Consider the following 13,377-nt stretch of genomic DNA (forward strand, 5'->3'; position numbering starts at 1 on the left):
AAAAAATAAGGTGACACCTTTGTTTTGGACAACATACATTTTTTGACAAATTTTAGAGACCAAAATCTACTACTTCAGGTTGGGACAGTATAGTGCTGTAATAGTATGCTTGTCCTGACTTAAGGAAGAAGGTTTTGGTCTCCAAAAACTAGTCAAAAATGTAATGTTAGTCCAATAAAAAGGTATTACCTTATTTTCTGTTTTTGATTTATTTGTTAACTTCTAATGTAGCAATTGGAATACCTAAGTTTTTGAAATGTACATCTGCTTTCTTTATATTTTGCATATGGGTAAATCAGCTTAAAAACTCACAAATATCCAAACATTTTTAATTTTTGGGGGGAGGACTAAAAGAGGTATAGACAGGTTCCTAGAGGCAAAGATCATTTAAAAATTCAATAGGTAGATTCAGGAAAGGCATTGTTCATCCCTGGAAATGAGGTATAATAAATTGATCTACTTTTTGGGGATCTGCTGGATATTTGTGACCTTGGACCATCCACTGTCTGAGAGAGGATTTTGGTCTGACTCAGCATAGCTTATCTTTATATACTTTTTATCCAGAATAAGCATTTGAATTTAAGGATGAAGTTTAAATGAGGTTTGCACTAAGAGCATATTTTAATGAAATATATGCATAAACATGTAGAATAAATCAGAGAAGCGCTCTGAAGGGTGATAGCATCAAAATCAAAAGTTTCAGCTGGGTTTGGCTAATTCAGCATCTCCCTGAAGTGTTCTACCTAACATCCATCTTATATTAACAAAATCTTTCCATTTTTATCTTTGGAATGTTGGAATTACTTCTTGTGCCTGTCAGTTCTCTTAACAATTCAGTAGTGTCTTTGTATCATTTCAGTTAGCTGCTCCTTGCAGTTTTTCTTCCTTTCTGTCCAATCATGTTCTTTTGTCAGTATGACAATTCCTCTTAACTTGAGGATCCAGTAATTGGTTTTTAATTGCAGCTGTTTCTGGTTTTTGTGCTGTTCTTGCTTGCTCCTGTTGACTTGTGGCAGTCTTTTTTTTTCTTTTTGTCTATCAGCTGTCATGTTCTATCTTGTATCCTGCATTACCTTTGTGTCTCCTCTTCAAATTCATTTACTCCCTGTTAAATAATATCCATAGTTCTTCAATAGCAGCCTGTTGTAATATGGAATTTATTGCTCAGTTTAAGTCTGAACTGTTCAGCAGTGGCTTGGTGCTTCAGTTTCTCCACTGCTCTCATTTTTCAAACTTTGGGCAGCAGCCATTCCACTGGAAGCACAGCTGCACTTATTATCTCTTGAGGTTGTGTTAACTTCAGTCACATTATCAGCAGTCATGACAGCTAGTTGTCCTTCTGGCCATGTCCGACAGGTCTTCTTTCTTTCTGTATTCCAGTTCAGATGGATTTTCACTGATGTCCTCACAATGTAGTGCTCGGAGCCAACATCAGCCCCTGTGAATGTTCTTATCAGCGTATTCAAGGACATTTATATGAACTCTAATTGCTATATAAAAACAGACACCAGCACCACATACTACTTCAGTATTATCACTGATGTGCAAGAAGGCTGTGTATTCACCACTTTTGTTTCTTCTGACTATAGATTTTGTCATGTGGAAAATATTGAACAGGACAAATGTTGGCTTTCTGTGAAATGATTAGAACTAGCTCATGGACCAGCACTGCTGGGAGATGCAAGAGAAAGTCAGCAGGAACAGACCACTAGCTTGGAGAAATCTGCTGGGGAGATTGAGAATCAGCAATGGAAAGACCAAGATCATTCAAGTTGATGGTCAAAACTGTACATGAATAACCTTTACCCAACAACTTCTTGGAGTTGGGAACATCACTATGTATCTTGGCAGCATTTTTGAGAGGGATGTCAGTTGTAGGATTGTCAGTTGTAGGATTGGCAAGGTGGCATTGGTATTTCAGTAGATTCGTTGATAAAACTGAGATGGACTTCTTCTCAAGGCCACTGTTTTCTGATATTTCTCTGTCTATTTTATTGAGAAACACTGTGGCTGAGTGAAGAATGAGCTGAAGGATTCTGGATGTGTTTTTAGTTAGCATGCTTACATTGAAGCTCCAAATTAGTGCTTTAGTGGAATCATCATTCTTTTCTCTTAGAATGATTGGGCATTTGAGACTGACTCCTGAAGGTGAGGAGTTTCTCTCGATAGTACAGTCCGTAGGGCTCAGCGACCTGGTTTACTATAAAGTGATCTACCTCTGTCTCCCAGCCTCTATGTTAAAACCGCTGCATATAATAGTTCTCCTAAGATAAGCAGGCATAATGTTCTCACATGGGGTGACTCATCCATAGAGCCTGGTGTGTACACTGCCAAGTGCACTGTCACTTTCAGTCTTTAAAGCAGTGCCCCCACCGTGCATGTGTGGATGCCTTTCCACCTGATGCTCGAGTGTGGGACTATAGGGGTATTTTTCTGCAATCTCTCCTTTGCTGGTCTGAGGCCTATCCAACCCAGAACCATCTTGTACTAACTAATATGGATTCTACAGCTTGTGCCCTGAATACATCTGAAACCATCAGAAACTGCTTGGCATACCCATGATGACTTCATCCAAGGGCAAATTGTTAACTGCTAACTAGCTTCCAGTTATCTCCTGGGAAGAGCGGAGAAGCTTTACTTCACAGAGACAATGGCTCCAGGAGTATATGTAAATCAAGTGGAGGAGTGGCCTAGTGGTTAGGGTGGTGGACTTTGGTCCTGAGGAACTGAGTTCAATTCCCACTTCAGGCACAGGCAGCTCCTTGTGACTCTGGGCAAGTCACTTAACCCTCCATTGCCCCATGTAAGCCGCATTTAGCCTGCCATGAGTGGGAAAGCGCGGGGTACAAATGTAACAAAAAAATAAATAACTAAATAAGAGGGAGGTTGCTACCAGAAGCCTCGTGACTGATAAGACTTTCTTTGCTGCTATCACAAAGTCTTGCATTGTCCACCATGAATTCTGCTGGACAGAATTACACCATTTGTGATTGGTCCATAGGTATCACCTGACCCAGAAAGTTGCCAATGTTGGACTTAAGAGGAAGAAGAGGAGGGAGAAGAATAGAAGACTGGTTGGTGTGTACATTGCTCTGAGATGTACTAGAGAGAGACTGATTGTATAAACACACCAGTGGACTGAATTCCTTGTAATAAAGCTGACAAGGTCAGTCCCGCTGCAGCACTAAGGCCTTACCCGAAAGACTCTGTAATCAGTATACAGAGTAAAAACCTTGGATTTTATTCCTGGACTGAGATTGACTTGCAGAGGCTTCTGCTTTGAGTCTTAACGGAGGAATCTGCTTCTTCACCACTGGAAGTCTGCAATAAGGACTGCAGGGTAAGAGAAAACAGGATTTATTACCTACAGTTCTTGGTATAGTTAGTCCACGGTTTTATCTGTGAAAGATTGGTTTGTCTCAGGATTTGTGGTCAGTATAATTAGCTGCTAAGTGATTATTTGCACAAGATAAATTAGTTGTGTAGTCTCATACATATAGTTTTTATCTGGTTAGATATCGGATATCTTTACCTCTTACTACTACTTATCACTTCTATAGCACTACAAGGCATATGCAGCACTGTACACCATACACAGAAAGACAGTCCCTGCTCAAAGAGCTTACAAGCTAGATAAGACAGGCAGACAGACAACAATTAAGGATAAGGGAATAAAGAGGTGAGGATAAAAAGGACAGGGCAAGTGAACAGTGGTTAGGAGTCAAAAGCAATGGTAAAGAGGTGGGCTTTAAGTTTGGACTTGAAAACAGCCAAAGAGGGGGCTAGACGTACAGGCTCGGGAAGTTTATTCCAGGCGTGAGGTGCAGCAAGACAAAAGGAATGGAGTCTGGAATTAGCAGTAGAGGAGAAGGGGACAGATAAGAGAGATTTATCAACAGAACGGAGTACCCAAGAGGGGGGGCGTAGGGAGAGACAAGAGTGGAGAGGTACTGGGGAGTGGCAGAGTGAATGCACTTATAGATCTTAGTGATGATCTAGATTTTTGTAGTGCATATATATATATATATATATATATATATATATATAGTAACTTGCTTTGCATATTGGTATTTTTATATCTATAATAAATAATATATTCCCATTTGTGTCATTTTTCCTTTCATTGGTAGTCAGTCTGGTCCAAATAAGAGGTACACTTATCCCCTAGAAACATGTCTAATTGTTATTTAGTAATTTTCTGCCAGCCTAAGTATCTCAGCCTACAGAACAGGGGCTCGTCCTACTGTTTAGCCTACAGGACCAGCAGTCTATTGTTTTGTGCGGAACAGAGAGGTTGTGTTTTTAATCTCTCCTCAGCACAACTTGTGCCTTTTGGCGCCTTCCCTTTGCAGGACTATTTTCACTTCATATTTTTTCTTTTTCTTCATCTATTTGTTCATATTATTGACATTTTCATCTTTTCTGTATTTTTCATTTTCAGCCCTTCCTTTGGCCAAGAAACATCAACTATTTTCGGCTATACAGACTACTCAAGCTCCTCGGCCATAGAGCCTTTTGACTTAGCATCAGCCAATTTTCCCTCCATGACATCGAGGATTCTGACTGGCTTTAAGAAGTGTACTCTGCAATAGGACTATATCAAGCACAGACCCCCATAATCGGTGTGTTCAGTGCTTAGGTCCAGAGCACCAAGATATTTAGTGTAGCCTCTGCCTGTGCATGCAAACCTTAAAGCCTGCAGAATCAAACAAGAAAAACATTTTGGTTCTGCATCAACATAGGTATCTGCATCGAGCAATGCAGTACTTAGCGCAGAACCTGCATCAGCGTTAGCATCAAGAATCCTTGCCTATAAGGACGCTACATCCGTGGCGTCATTGTTGTGTACATCAAGGGATCTGTAGTGTAAAAAACCTAAGAACATCACCATTGTTCTCCCATCAGGCTCTCAACCCATACTTCCTCTGTATTGACGTCATCAGTGCATGGGAAGCATCCATGACAGCTCTCCATCTCTCCACCCCATTTCACATAGAGACTTCCAGATCTGTGAGTTCTCCCTCACCTGCATAGGCTGTAGCCCAAGCTGCATCCACACCAAGCTCCCAGCTCAAGGAAGAGCTCTCAGGGCTGCTACATAAGTACTTAAGTGTTGCCATACTGGGACAGACCGAAGGTCCATCAAGCCCAGTATCCTGTTTCCAACAGTGGCCAATCCAGGTCACAAGTACCTGGCAAGATCCCAAAACACTACAATACATTTAATGCTGCTTATCTGAAAAATAAGCAGTGGATTTTACCCAAATCCATCTTAATAATGGCTTATGGACTTTTCCTTTAGGAAGCTATCCAAACCTTTTCAAAACCCTGCTAAGCTAACTGCTTTTACCACATTCTCTGGCAACGAATTCTAGAGTTTAATTACACTCTGAATGAAGAAATATTTTCTCTGATTCGTTTTAAATGTACTACTTTGTAGCTTCATTGTTTGCCCCCTAGTCCTAGTATTTTTGGAAAGAGTAAACAAGCGATTCACGTCTACCCGTTCCTCTCCACTCAGTATTTGATATACCTCTAACATATCTCTCCTCAGCCGTCTTTTCTCCAATCTGAAGAGCCCAAGCTGTTTCAACCTTTCCTGATAGGGAAGTTGTCCCATCCTCTTTATCATTTTTGTTGCCCTTCTCTGTACCTTTTCTAATTTCACAGGCTTATAGCGCTTCAGTGGCGTACCAAGGGCGGGGCTGGAGGGGTGCAGAGAGCAGCCGATCGCCTGTCGGCTCTGCCGGTTCCCTGCTCCCTCTGCCCCGGAACAGGTTACCTCCTGCAGGTTACCTCCTGTTCCGGGGCAGAGGGAGCAGGGAGCCAAGAGCCGCGTGGCTGCTCCCAGCAGCCAAGAATGCACCTGGGGGGGGGGGCGCCAGGAGGGGGGCTCGTGCTGCACCCGGGGGGGGGGGTGCGCATTGGCGATCCACCCCGGGTGGCAGCCAACCTAGGATCGTCACTGCAGGGCTTACAGGGTACTTGCACCAGCGTCAGCCCAACCTGTCGATGCATTGGAGAGAGAGAGTCACGGGAGAGGTCCCACACACTAGCTCAGCGTTGACCGTCCAATGTGGCTAGAACCCGACCAAGCGACTTTACCAGAAGAGGATTCTTCAATGCATTCTTCAATGCCAATGCTCTAGTCATTACAATCTTCCATGTACTCCCCATGAGAGTACTTTGTAGAGTCAGACCTCTCCTGAGAGACAGATCCAGACCCACTGGAGTTCTCAGATGGGGAGTCTTATGGCATTCCATCTGATCCGTCTCTTCTACCTGAGAGATGTAGATCCCCTCCTGAGAGTATCTTCTTTCCTGGCTTTTGTCTGAGAAATGGCTCAATCTATTCCTTTCAGATTAGAGATGGAGGAAGAACCTAGATCAGTACTCCTTGAAGTTCTAAGTTATAATTCTCCTCCTAGCAGTGGTGTAGCCAAGGGTGGGCCCACCAGCTGAAAATTCCCAACAACTGTCCCTCCTATATACTTTGTAAATAGCAGATCTTTGCCTGCAGTGAGCAGCGACTAATACATACTGCTTACACCGGCCCCACATCCTTCCCTCTGATGTATTCCCGCCTATGCGGAAACAGGAAGTTGCATCAGAGGGAAGGCTGTGGGGCCAACATGAGCATTGTGTATTAGTTGCTGCTTGCTGCCAGTGAAATTCTGCTGTTTAAAAGGTATGCGGGGGGGGGGGGGGGATGTTTGACAGAACATATGGCATGCTGACAAGAGAGGGAGAGACCAAATCATTTGTGGAACAAGGCAGAGTTCTACCCACCCATCTTGGGCCCAGGCCCACCCAAAATTGGGTGTCTGGCTACGCCCCTGCCTCCTAGATAGGGCATCATGGTCCCACTACGTTCAGTTATGAAGTCTGCTTTACTAAAAAAAAACTGGGAGACTCCACTGACAATTCAGGTAGCCCCAAAGAAAATTGATGCTATATACAGAATCCAAAAATCTACTGGATTTGAGAATTACCTCATCATTCCCTAGTTCTGGAATTTGCATTGAAACAGACTTACAGTGCAAGATCTCATGCTGCTTCTTCTCCAGAAAGAGAATCTAGGACATTGGACTCTTTTGGCAGAAAGACTTTTCAAGCCTCAGTGTTAACAAATCGAATATTACATTATCAGCTTTATTCTACAATATATTTAAAAGCTCTAATGCAGAGTACTTTATCATTTGCAGACTTCTTTCCAGCAGAAAAAGCAGAGGAAGTCCTTAAAATTCACAGAAAGCTTCTCAACTGCCGTAAATATCTAGCAAGATGGGCCTTTTACACCTTTGTCTCTTCCCATTTTTGGCATTGGCAATATGACGTGTCTCGTAGCTCAGAGTGTCCGACTTCGAATCTGCAGTTCAAGAATGTCTAGCAGATATCCCTTGTCGTGGTGAAACTTTTTTGAGCGACAAAGTCGAGGAGGTAGTCGATCTAATCAAAAAACATACAGATGCCATTAAGCCTTTATCTAGGCCACAAACGTCTGCTGCTTCATTTTCTACCAGAAGATTTGCAGGAGGATATCGACGTTCCAACTATACATGGCAAAACATCACTATATTCCTCTTCCTCCTTCCAGCTCGGACTTCACCTCAGTGCTCATGTCCAAGACAACTGAGAGGTCGGAAAACCCAAATGCTCTCTCAGACTAAACAACAGCATTCCTCTTGACTCCTTCCTAGATAGCATTGCCATGGTACAGTTATCTGTGCCAAGTGATTTACCAGTCGAAGGGAGTCTCATCCTCTTTCAACAGAGTTGGCCTCTCATAACCTCCTACTGCTGGGTGCTACATACCATTCAGCATGGCTACGCTCTGAGTTGGCAAAGAAAACCTACCCACCAAGAAAGTCTTGTTTCAGCTTTCTCCAAATGAGTTTGCTTTGAGAAGAACTCTCGGCCCTCCTCCTGCAGAATGCAGTAGAACCAGTACGTCTACCGGACAGGGGTCGGGCGTTTTATTACAGATATTTTCTCATACCTAAAAAGGCAGGGGGAGTACGACTAATTCTAATCTATGAGACTTAAATTTATCCTAATGGAAAAGTTTTGCATGGTATCCTTCAGATCACTACTACTCATGATCCAACTCCTTATTGATCCATCTGTAACCTCATACACTCTAATTACCAAACCTATTTAAACCACATACGCTAACTGCTGTTACCGCATTCTCCAGCAATGAGTTCCAGAGCTTAACTATTCTTTGAGTGAAAAAAATGTTTCCTCCTATTTGTTTTAAATGTATTTCCATGTAATTTCATTGAATGCCCCTTGTCGTTGTACTTTTTGAAAGAGTGAAAAATCGATTCAATTTTACCCATTCTACACCACTTATGGTTTTGTAGACATTCAGAATCCCTTATTAAAAGCTAAGTACACCCAAGCATACATTTGCAAGGTGGCTACATGGTCTTCTAGCCACACCTTCACTGCTCACTACTGGCTGGAGTAGAATTCTAGGTGGGATAGCTGGTTTGGAAAAGCAGTCCTGCAGAATCTTTTTACTACTTAAGTCAACTTCGCGCTCTGGCCCTTTTTTTTTTCCACCAGGCTCCCTATCAACAAGTTGCAGAATTCATTTATGTTTTGAGCCTTGTAGCAAGTGAGTCCTACATGTGAGAATATTATGCCTGCTTGTCCTCGGCAAAAGCTAAATTACTTACCTGTAGAAGGTGTTCTCCAAGGACAGCAGGCATATATTCTCACATGTCTCCTACCTCCCCTTGGAGTTGTCTTCTTAGCTTTAGTACTGTACTGCTGATCCTGCACTCGAGCATCGGGTAGGAAGACATCAGCACATACACAGTGGGGGCACTACCTCAAATATTTAAACTGACATTGCATTTGGCAGTGTCTGCACCGGGCTCTGTGGATGACATCACCCACATGTGAGAATATGTGCCTGCTGTCCTCGAGGAACACCTGCTAAAGGTAATTAACTTAGCTGTTTGTGGCATTGGCAACATGTTACTCCCATGCTGCATGCTCTACATTAGCTCCTAATATTCTATTGGGTACAGTACAAGCTTCTTTTTTGATTCCTAAAGCTTTGTATGCTGTGGCACCTTATTATCGCACCTTGGTGTTTGAGGTTTACTATCCACCTAGGCCAATGGGCTCAGAGGGTATGCTTCATTTATATGAGGTTCACTTTGTGAAGACCTGGGCATATTGCTTCTCAGTATCAAGGCCAGAAATATGGAATCGTCTTCCATTAACGTTGAGTTCCTTGACAGACACAACAGCATTTAGGTGGAAGCTGAAGGCATTTTTATTTACACAAGCATATGGTTAAATAGTGCTGCAAGTAGATTTGCCCTTGTTTTTCTCTCTTCTATTCCACTCTTGTACTTTCCTATATCTGTTCTTATGAGTCTGGTGTTTTATGGTAGTTGATATAGGTACTCATTTTGAAAGCACATAGACTTACAAAGTTACATAGTAAGTTATTTAACTTTATAAGTCTAAGTGCTTTGAAAATGAGTCTCTTTATGTTTGCTGGTATAGAAGAAAGTGGGATGTTTGACCACGGAAATAAAAAACTTGGAGAGATGGATCTTAAAAACACTTGTTTATTGATGAAAAAAAGACTCAACACAACTGTTATGTTTCGGCCGTTAGGCCTGCATCAGGAGTCTCGCTCGACAGAGACCGTCTGGTGAACACGCTAAAATGTACACGGCGAGGTGTTCCGTGTGGTGAGTCTGTGGCTCAGCCACCGGAGAACAGCTGATGCATCCGTAAAAGACACGTAATGTGTTAATCTCTGAGGTGGGTCTGGCATCAGCAGTAATTCACCACCACTGCTTGCAGTCTTTCCGTGGTCAAACATCCCACTTTCTTCTATACCTGTGTTCTCCCATGGGGCGTTTGAGTTCTTTTTGAACATATCTTTATGTTTGCTGAAATGATTTTATTATGTATGGGTTTTTTTGGGATCCATATGTGGAATATAAATGCCATGAATGAATGAATAAATAAATTTGGGCAGCAGCAACAAACACTATGATGAAAATTATAAATCTGTCATCTTGCCACCTGAGAACCATGCCTGTGAAACGTGAAGAATTAGTACAAAGATGGCACAAAAATTGTGTATTCTGCCAATGTTTCCTGTAAAGAAATCTTAGTCACTTAAAATGATCGTATTACCAATGAGGAGATCCTGAGAAGAAGTGGGTGCTCTCAGATATTGTAGCTGCAACTAAAGGTCCTGTTGGCAGAAAATATTTTAAGACTGCATAATTATTGACATCCCAAAATTGCAATGTGATGGACACCTATAGGTGGGTAGAGAAAAAGAGGAAGACCAACGAAGACCTGGAATAGCACACTTAAGATCTTCAGCATCTTGGTACCAACTTGGAAGAGATGAAAATTATTGTGGTTGTTCAAACACACCACAGGACACTTAATAATGTGTCTAGAGTAACAGGTGGATCTATCTGCTGCACAAATTTAATGGTGTTTTATAAACTTGCTCTCTTAAGACCCATGAGGCTGGTATTTCTGATATCTGAGCTTTATTCATGGCATCTTTGAAGCTTCTCATTCAGATGTGTCAATGATCCACGTATCGAGGTCACTTCTTGTATCCTTATGCAAGCCACTTAATCCACCATTGCCTCAGGCGCAAACCTAAATTATGAGCCTTCTGGGAACAAGAAAATATCTGCGGTACTGTTACGTCTGGGGAAGTGAGCCCTTGTGCCCCGGCTGAGCACGGCGAAGATGGAGCAGCACCGCGCTCGGTCAGGCAGCCAGACAACCCCTAGCTTCACCTGGGAAGCGACCGCCGTTCTCTGGGAGTTGAGCCCCCAGGTGCAGGCGGCCACCCGGACGTCTGGAACCGGCGGGGTGTACGGCCACCAACCAGACAGGCGGGGGAACTGACACAGTCCAAGGACCAGGAGGACGGCAAAACAACAGAGTAGTTAGGAGACAGTCCAAGGTCTGGGCAGGCAGCAACACAGCAGAGTAGTCAGGAAACAATCCAAGGGTCAAATCACAGGATACAGGATAACCGGAAACAACACAGACGGGAACTACAACCTCTACTGCAATAGAAGCCGAAGCAAGGATTGACTGGAGGCAGGGCTTTAAATAATGTAGGAATCAGTCTAAAACATGTGCAGCTAATTCAAGATGGCAGCCTCCATCAGAAGAGATGCTCTATGCCCAAATATGTACTTTCTTCCTGGGGCTGTCTAGCACCAAGATGGCCACCCTCAGAGGCTGATCAAACTGCACTTCCCAAGATGGCCACCCCCACAACTGAACCAACTAAGATGGCCGCCACCACAACTGAACCAACGAAGATGGCCGCTGCCAGGAGTAGACAGGTAGGAGTGTAACAGGCACCTGGGTGTAACTCACCATGAGATTCTAGTGAAAAGGTATACACTCAGTGTAGTACTACTACTACTACTACTATTTAGCATTTCTATAGCGCTACAAGGCATACGCAGCGCTGCACAAACATAGAAGAAAGACAGTCCCTGCTCAAAGAGCTTACAATCTAATAGTAGTGGCCCTTTCATGTTGGAACAATGGTACCCCACAGTGAGAAATTCAAAACAATAGAAAAACACACAAAACAAATTGGGTTCTGTGTTCTGGGGAGGCAAAATACCTCAAGGCCTTCACTAATTGACAGCACATAATTCAAAAGCATTCAAAATCCCTTATCGAAATCTAAGTAGACAACAAGCATACTTTTATATAGAAATCACTTTTGTTAAGTATGTTCCCAAAACTAAAGTATATACATGGCAAAATAAAATAGGGGGGGGGGGGGGGGGGGGAGCCAATACCCACCGTCTGTTTATAAAGTTCGAACAGTTCCTTGTCTCCAGTTAGTAGTACCAATCATCTCTGTAGTCCTTATAACCCTCTTCTGAGAACCTGGATGATCTCTCTTTTTGCTTTTTTTTTTCCTTTATACAATGGGTTGCGCGTCATTTAGTGCGCACTAATTGTTAGCTTGCGCTAAATCCATTACTGTACCTTAGTAAAAGGACCCCTAAGTAAAGTGAAACATTTATATTTCAGCTCTGTTTCTTAGAAAACAATTTGAAGTTGTGGTTAGGTTTCTATTAGCATTTTATAAATATATGATTTGAACTAATCCAGTGCATACTGAATTATTTATAAATATTTCTTCCAGATTTTCTTGGTATAATTTGGATGTATTTAAAAATTCTTATTTTTACAGTAACTTCTTTTCTTAGGCTGCACACTCTTTGGAATATATAAAGGCTTTCCAAATGTGTATGGCATATGTGTCACAGATGGACAATAATTAAATTTTAGGTAAAAGTGGCAAAATAATTGTAGTTGCCAGTTATAACATATATTTTGTATGGAAATGATTTGTTGCATTGTGGATGTGAAGAATTTGGTGTCCCTGTTAACAGATATTGTATTTTGACAGCCCTTTGTAAGTAATTAATGAATAGCCAGCTGCTGCCCAGTACTAAATCGCAAAGTATAACTAAAAAATGATTTTCAGTGAGCTAGCACAGCAACTATGCACTCCCTGAGGTTTGTATGCCGTCGATCACAACCTTAGCAGGTCTGACTCCCATTTTGGCTTCTTCTGTCTCTCCTGTATGATTTTGATAGAATGGGAGGAAAAAGGGAGCTGATGCACAACATTGGGAGCCAGAGCCAAAATAAAGTCTGTGTTTCTAAAGAGAAAATTGGACTTTTGAGAATATGCAGATGTCTCAGAAACAAATTATTCTATAGCAACAATAAAGGTGGTTATAGAAAAAAATGAAAGTAGATAAAGACCATATAGCCTATCCAGTCTGCCCATCCATGTCATCCACTCTCAATTTCACTTCCTTAAAGTGGAGGAGTGGCCTAGTGGTTAGGGTGGTGGACTTTGGTCCTGGGGAACTGAGGAACTGAGTTCGATTCCCAGCACAGGCAGCTCCTTGTGACTCTGGGCAAGTCACTTAACTCTCCATTGCCTGCCGCATTGAGCCTGCCATGAGTGGGAAAGCGCGGGGTACAAAATGTAACAAAAAAAAAAAATCCTATGTACTTGTTCCAAGCTTTCTTGAATTCAGATGCAGTTTTATTTTCTCCATCTCCACTGGGAGGCCATTCCACAAATTCACCACCTTTTCTGTGAAGAAGTATTTTCTAAGATTACTTCTGAGTGTACCCCTTTCACCTTTTGTCCTACTCCAGAGCTTCCTTTCAGTTGAAAGAGACTCACATACTGTGCATTTATGAAATGTAGGTATTTAAATGACTCTATTATATCTCCCCTCTCCCACTTTTTTTCCAAAGTATACATATGTCGTCATATGTTTTATGATGAAGGCCACTGACAACTTTAGAGGC

The 13,377-nt window shown here is 42.3% G+C and overlaps 1 protein-coding gene across 2 annotated transcripts in view; it reads left to right on the forward strand.

Annotated features, from left to right (window-relative positions):
* The window catches only part of SMAP1 (small ArfGAP 1), a 384,385-nt gene that overhangs the window by 283,559 nt on the left and 87,449 nt on the right, over positions 1 to 13,377 (forward strand). The gene's annotated exons all lie outside the window — the stretch shown is intronic.

The sequence above is a fragment of the Microcaecilia unicolor genome, chromosome 3 (assembly GCF_901765095.1).
Source record: "Microcaecilia unicolor chromosome 3, aMicUni1.1, whole genome shotgun sequence".
Lineage (NCBI taxonomy): Eukaryota > Metazoa > Chordata > Amphibia > Gymnophiona > Siphonopidae > Microcaecilia > Microcaecilia unicolor.